Below are 6,684 nucleotides of genomic sequence, written 5' to 3' on the forward strand. Positions count from 1 at the left end.
GCTTTCCTTCATTGGACCTAATGAATAAGTCTTCAGGGTGATGGCCTCCCAGTTAGGGTCCATGTTCTCCTTTAGAGCTGACCATACGTGGCATGCTGCCTACCATCTTTTTTTTTTTTTTTTTTTCCTTTCATGGCAGTGGTTGTAATTCGTTTTGGCAAACTACGGTGATGGTAAAATCTGGCTAGTACAGTTGTTTTTACACCTATAAATGTTTTATAAGGGATACCTGTCATATGTGAACCTTAGGAATGTGTTGCTGAGTCCCTTTTATAATGCATCATCTAAGCCAAAATCTGGGCAGATATCCATTCTTTCCATGAGTAAGGACATTCCCTAAATAGCACTATTATTGGCATAGAGGGGTTGCAGCTCTGCGTAGAAACCAATCTGCTTCCAGATTTTTTTTGTCGAAGCTTAATTGAACAAGCTGAAGTTGGAAGCTGATTGGCTACCATGCACAACTGCACCTGATTTTGCACTCTCCAGTTTTAGTAAATCAACCTCTGTCTAAAAATGACCTGTCTTAGCCAAAGATTGGCCATGTACAGTATGTGTACCTCTAGTGCACCTAAACTATTAACATTCATTTGATTTTGTTGCTGCTGAATAATTCCCAGCTTTGCTCTTTGCACCATATTGTAACCAGACACACCAGTGTGCATCTTGGACAGCTGAGCTTTCCCTCCATAAAGCAAAGTGACTTTGTCAAGTATAAAACGGCTTTAATTATATTTTACGCCCTAGCCTGCATGTCCTTTTAAGCAAACGAATGCTAAAGTAGTACTATTTACTTTTTACTTCAAGTAAATATTGTAGAAATTCATGGAGCATTCATGGAAATTTTTGTTTTAACATTTTCGATTCACAATATTTTTTTTTTTTTTTTTTTTTTATGGCCTAGCCTTTAACTTGCATTCTGGTTCACTGCATTGATATTTTCACAGCACAGGATATAATTTTAACTAAATGTCACAAGCTATTAATATGTAATAACCCAGAACGGCTAATCGGTGTAATGGATTTAATGCTTGCAAGTACCTGTAGATACTGTATTGTGGTCGGGTATAGCCAACTTTCAAACTATAATTTGCAAGAACCTTCAGTGTCTGAGCAAGCATTCCTGAATTGGACGTGCATGCTTTGTGCACTTACTCCTAGTACCAACAAAACCTTGTTGGCTGCAAAAATTCCAACCGGTCCATTATTGGCTACTGGGTGTTTACATGGTTTGTAAGGTGCAACTGATGTGATGATTCCAAATACAGCCAAAAATCAAATGGATCCTTTGATAATCTGTTACCTATAGGAAAATTGGCTTACATGCTGGCATGGTAATGACTGATCAGGTGTTAGACCTCTTTCACACTGAGGCAGTTTTAAAGCTCTTTAGCGCTAAAAATAGTGCCCGTAAAGCACCTGAAAACTGGCCTTTCACGCCTTCCCAGTGCTTTCACACGGGGGTGGCGCACTTAAGGGACCGGAAAAAAGTCTTGCAAGCAGCATCTATGGGGTGATGTAGGAGCGCTGTATACAGAAAAAAGAGCTGCTTAAACAGCAGTAAAGAGCCGCTAAAACTAGTGACGCTTTACTGCTAATGGCCCTGCTGCTCTAGTGTGGAAGCAGCCTTTTTTGTCGATCAAAGTAGTAATTCCGGTTATCACAGCCATTTCACCTAAAGTCATAATTTTATAGAGAAACACAAACTTCAGCATTTACTTCTGGTATCCCTGTTTCTAAGGCATTGGCAAAAACCTGATTTGCCTCAAACTGTGCCAAGATCTATTAAATGAACAGCATGAGGTTAAGCTCTGTTTGCCTGAAGGCAATGGGGCTGATTTACTAAAACTGGAGAGTGCAAAATTTGGTGCAGCTGTGCATGGTAGCCAATAGGCTTCTAACTTCAGCTTGTTCAATTAAGCTTTGCCAAAAAAAAAAAAAAAAAAACCTGGAAGGTTTCTATGCAGAGCTGCACCGGATTTTGCAATCTCCAGTTTTAGTAAATCATCCCCAGTGTGTCTTCCTTTAAAGATTTGACGTTGAAATGATGTATATTCACCCTGCTTGGACAAGGAAATCACATCGCTGATGTAGATGATGCTTTGAATCCAGAAGTGTTTTATTTGTTTAAGTGTCATAGAAGCAGGTTAGAAGACCTAGTTGTGTCCAGGTTTGGTCTTGCTCACAGTATTTTTGACAAAGGGCAGAGGTGGTTCTGTAAAGCAGCTCCTGTCTATTAATGTGTACCTGTCACAACAGTAGAGTTGTTTTGTGGGTTGGTTCAGAGTTCCAGAGAATGCATCCTATCAGTTTCCTAGGAGCCACTAGATTTTTTATTTTTTTTGGCAAGAGGCACTTTGTGTCTCACTGCAATAATGTAAAATGTTCAGGCCCTTAGTGAACTGAAGGTAAAATTGCATACAAAATGACATTTGACAGGTTTACTTCATGTAACGTACAGAAAATTTTGTTTACAACCTTTGTTCCACTCAACTGCATTAAAGTTCTAGTACTGCAGAGATATGAATAGGATAAAGATAATGTGAATCTGAAGTTGCAGAGAGGTGGTTCTGTAAAGCAGCTCTTGTTTGTTAGTTTGTACCTGTCACAACAGTAGAGTTTTGTGGTTTTGACCAGTGTTCCAGAAAATGCAGCCTGTCCATTTCCTGGAAACGTAGCATTGTTTTTGCAAAAGGCACTTTGTCTGACTGCAAAAATGTTCAAGTCCTCAGTAAATAGAGGTTTAAAATGTATAAAATGGCTTGTGACAGGTTTACTTCCATGTAACAAACAGAAAAATTTGTTTACAGCCTTTGTTTCAATTAACTGCATTCAAGTTATAGTACCGCAGACTTATATGAAGAGGATATAGATAATGTGAATCTGAGGTCGCAGCTAGTCTAACAGTGTAAATAAAATGTTAAAAGCATGTGGTGAGTTTGTTTTGTTCAGTTGCAAGAAAAATGTAATCTCTTAACGGAAACTTGTATCGAAAGATTTTTAGACTGCCTCGCTGCACTCTCCTTTTGAAAATGCTAGTTGCATGGCTTTTTAATCAAGACTGCATGGCTTTCACTGACACTTAACATTCAGATCAGGATCCTTGACTTTAATAGCTGCATCCTTGCTCCTGGTCAATTATTTTACTAAGGCTAGAGAAAACCAAGGCACTTGGGGTCTCCAGTAGATCACCAATGACAACTTTTTCTTTTACAGGTTTCCTTTCGTATTTTCTACTATTTGAGCTATGCCTCAATAAGTTGGTTCTTTATACATCATTTCTACTTTGAGCTGGTTATTTCTAACAGCCATGGTTTTAGAGCACAATCTCCACAATCTCCTCCCAGCTGGGCTTGACTCATTTCATTTTGGCTCTGTTTGCACTACGGCATTGTGGGGTAAGAAGTGGAATGCATATAGTATTCCGGAAGCTGACACTGATTCTGTGCAGGTAATGTGATATCTGCAGTGTCTTGACAGTAGGGACAGTCTCTGAGAGCAGCATTTGGGCATGGAAATGTACACAAAAATAAGTTACTACTGAACCCCACCAACATTAAAGATGGGACAGTCCCCTTTTCACTGACACTGGAACATTCTTCCTCCCAGTAGCAAAATAAGCTGGCGCAATTTTTCTCCCAATGGTGGGGCATATTTACTCTCACTGACCAAATAGTTGGGGCTTTTTTTGTTTGCTGTTGATATGTGGCATTTTTCTAACAATTGGCACTAGGGCTTTTTCTGCCCACAAACCTCCAATGACAGAGCATGGCTACACAAAAAATATTTTTGGAAATAACACATGAATTGTAGCTTGGTGAACTGAACTGGAATTCTGTATATAGAAGTGAGCTGCTAATGCAAAATCCACCAAGCTGCTAAACTGGTGAAGTAGGATCTATACAGGTGCATCCCAAAAAATTAGAATATAATTTAAAAGTTAATTTCTTTACAATTTCTAATTGGCACTAGGGCTTTTTCACAATATTCTAATGGTCTGAGATACTGAATGTTGGGTTTTCATTAGCTGTAAGGCATAATCATCAAACTCAATTTGTGTGTAATGAATCTATATAATATGAGTTTTGCTTTTTGAATTCAATTACTGAAATTAACTTTTTGATATTCAAATATTTTGGGATGCACCTGTATGTGCTCTATTGATGTACAGTGCCTTGAAAAACTAGTCACCCCCCTTAGCATTTTTTGTTTTGTTGCCGCACAACCTGGAATTAACATGGATTGTTTGTAGATTTGCATCATTTAATTTACAGAACACGCCCACAACTTTGAAGATTTTCTTTTCTTTCTTTTTTTTTTCTTTTTTTATTGTGAAGCCAACAACAAATAGTACAAAATAACAAAAAGTCAATGTGCATAACTATTCATCCCCCCCCCCCCCAAAGTTAATACTTTGTAACGCCACCTTTTGCGGCTGTAACAGCTCATAGTCGATTTCGGATAAGTCTCTGAGCTTGCCCCATCTTACCACTGGGATTTTTGCCCATTAATCCTCGCCAAATTGCTCCCAGCTCCTTTAAGTTGGATGGTTTGCGCCTGTGAAGCCCCATATACACGATCGGAGTTTCCGATGGGAAATGTTGGATGTCAGACTGTTGGCAGAAAATCCCACCGTGTGTATGCTCCATTGGACAATTGTTGTCGGACTTTCCGCCAGAAAATGTTGGCTAGCATGTTTTCAAAGGTTCTGCCAACAAATGTGTGTTGTCGGATTTTCCGATTGTGTACACAAGTCTGTCGGACTAAAGTCCAAATTACAAACATGCATGCCCTGAAGAAGAAGCTGTCGGTCTTGTTAAACTAGTGTTTGTAATGGAGAATTAACATTTGTGACGTGGCAAATTATGAAATCTCCAAATGCAGAGCACAATTCTCCTTCTTTAATGGGATAATAATGAAGCTGGTGATACTGATGGAGTTAATGCAAATGAATTTTCAAAGGCTTTTTTTTTTTTTTTTTCCTAGTGATATCAAGAATAATATATATATATTTTTTTTTTTGTGCAAGTTAACATAATACCATTATCCCATGGTTTATAAGATCAAAGATACAACCATGTCTGTGTCCCTTGTCAATTTTACATTGGGAGTCAGCAGTTACATTTAAAAAAAATACAAACTGTCATTTAAAGTAAAACACATTGGGGGTTATTCATGAAAGATAAATCCACTTTGCACTGCAAGTGCACTTGGAAGTGCAGTCTCTTTAAATCTAAGGGGTAGATCTGAAATGAGTGCAAGCTTTGCAGATTTTATCATCCAATCATGTGCAAGCTAAAATTCTGCTTTTATTTTCCTTGCATATCCCCTTTGGATCTACAGTGACTTTACTTCCAAGTGCACTTGCAGTGCAAAGTGGATTTGCCTTTAGTAAATAAACCCCATAGCCAAATGGTATTCTGCACAATTTTTTTTATTGTGCATTTAAAAAAAAAAAAAAAAAAAACATGCTATCGGCCAAGAGAACTTAACCAAAAAGGGCATTCCATGCATCCAAAAATATATCAAATTATTCAACCAAAAAAAATGTCAAAGCAATAACTCCAAGGCCAAGAATAAAGAACACTTTTATCTCCTCCGCTTCCGCAACATTTCTGGTTGACGAACGGGCGTTCAGAAACGAACTGAAAAACGTGAAAAGAAAAGCTCAAACATTCCCCAAACTTCTACTAACATGAAATTGGCAGAAGGTGCCCAAAGGGTGTCGCTAAAGAGCTCAAAACCCACATAGTATATCACTATGTTCGTAATTGTTGGCCATTTGTGACCATGTGTATGCAAGACAAGTTTGAGCCAACACCCTTCGGACATGGTTTTCCACGGTTTTGTTGGCCAACAATCCGATCGTGTGTACAAGGCATAAGTCTAATCACAGATTTTCTATTGGATTAAAATCTGGGCTTTGATTAGGCCATTCCAACACATTTACATGTTTCCCCTTAAACCACTTAAGTGTTGCTTTAGCAGTGTGTTTGGGGTCATTGTCCTGCTGGAAGGTGAACCTCCATCCTAACCTCAAATCGCACACAGAGTGGTACAGATTTCTCTATCGTTCATTGACGGACACAGCAGCTCTTCTTGACCTTAGGGTTATATCGTGCCTTTAGGAGAGGCCTAGACATAAAGTGTCAAAAACAGCCACACTTGCACAGTACTGCCCAGGGGTGGTCCTACTGGCTATAACCCCTCGCACTGCAACCAGCAGCTCAGTTTTGTTTTTTGTTTTTTTTGGCCTAGTATAGGAGAAGGACCTGGCTCCCCATGGAACCATGGTCCTGGGAATTTTTTTCAGCATTTTTTATTCTTGTGATCAATCAACAGCCAGCCTGGGTGAGGGGCTGGATAATATAGATCCTTGTAGTCTCCCCAGCCTGGCCATGAAGCGGGAGCAGGCCCTAGCTATGCACTGGGTCGGCCACGACCTGCCCTATTACAGGGGCAGCCGGTGAGCTATATGCTCCGTGGGAACACATATGACCGGGCTTCTGCTGTCTGTGTCACAGTGTGCTCGGGTGATGGGTCTGTCTGTGGAATGCATCCAGCGGTTCCTGTAGGAGGGGTAAGTATGGTTCCACCTGTCTCGGCAGGATAGAGCAGCTGGGCATTCCCTGGGAGGTAGACTAGGGGGTCTCTCGCTCTCCCTTTCTTCTCTCCCTGTCCTTT

Source organism: Lithobates pipiens, unplaced genomic scaffold, assembly GCF_037356315.1.
Source record: "Lithobates pipiens isolate NorthernLeopardFrog02 unplaced genomic scaffold, aLitPip1_a1.2 Scaffold_19, whole genome shotgun sequence".
NCBI classification, from domain to species: domain Eukaryota; kingdom Metazoa; phylum Chordata; class Amphibia; order Anura; family Ranidae; genus Lithobates; species Lithobates pipiens.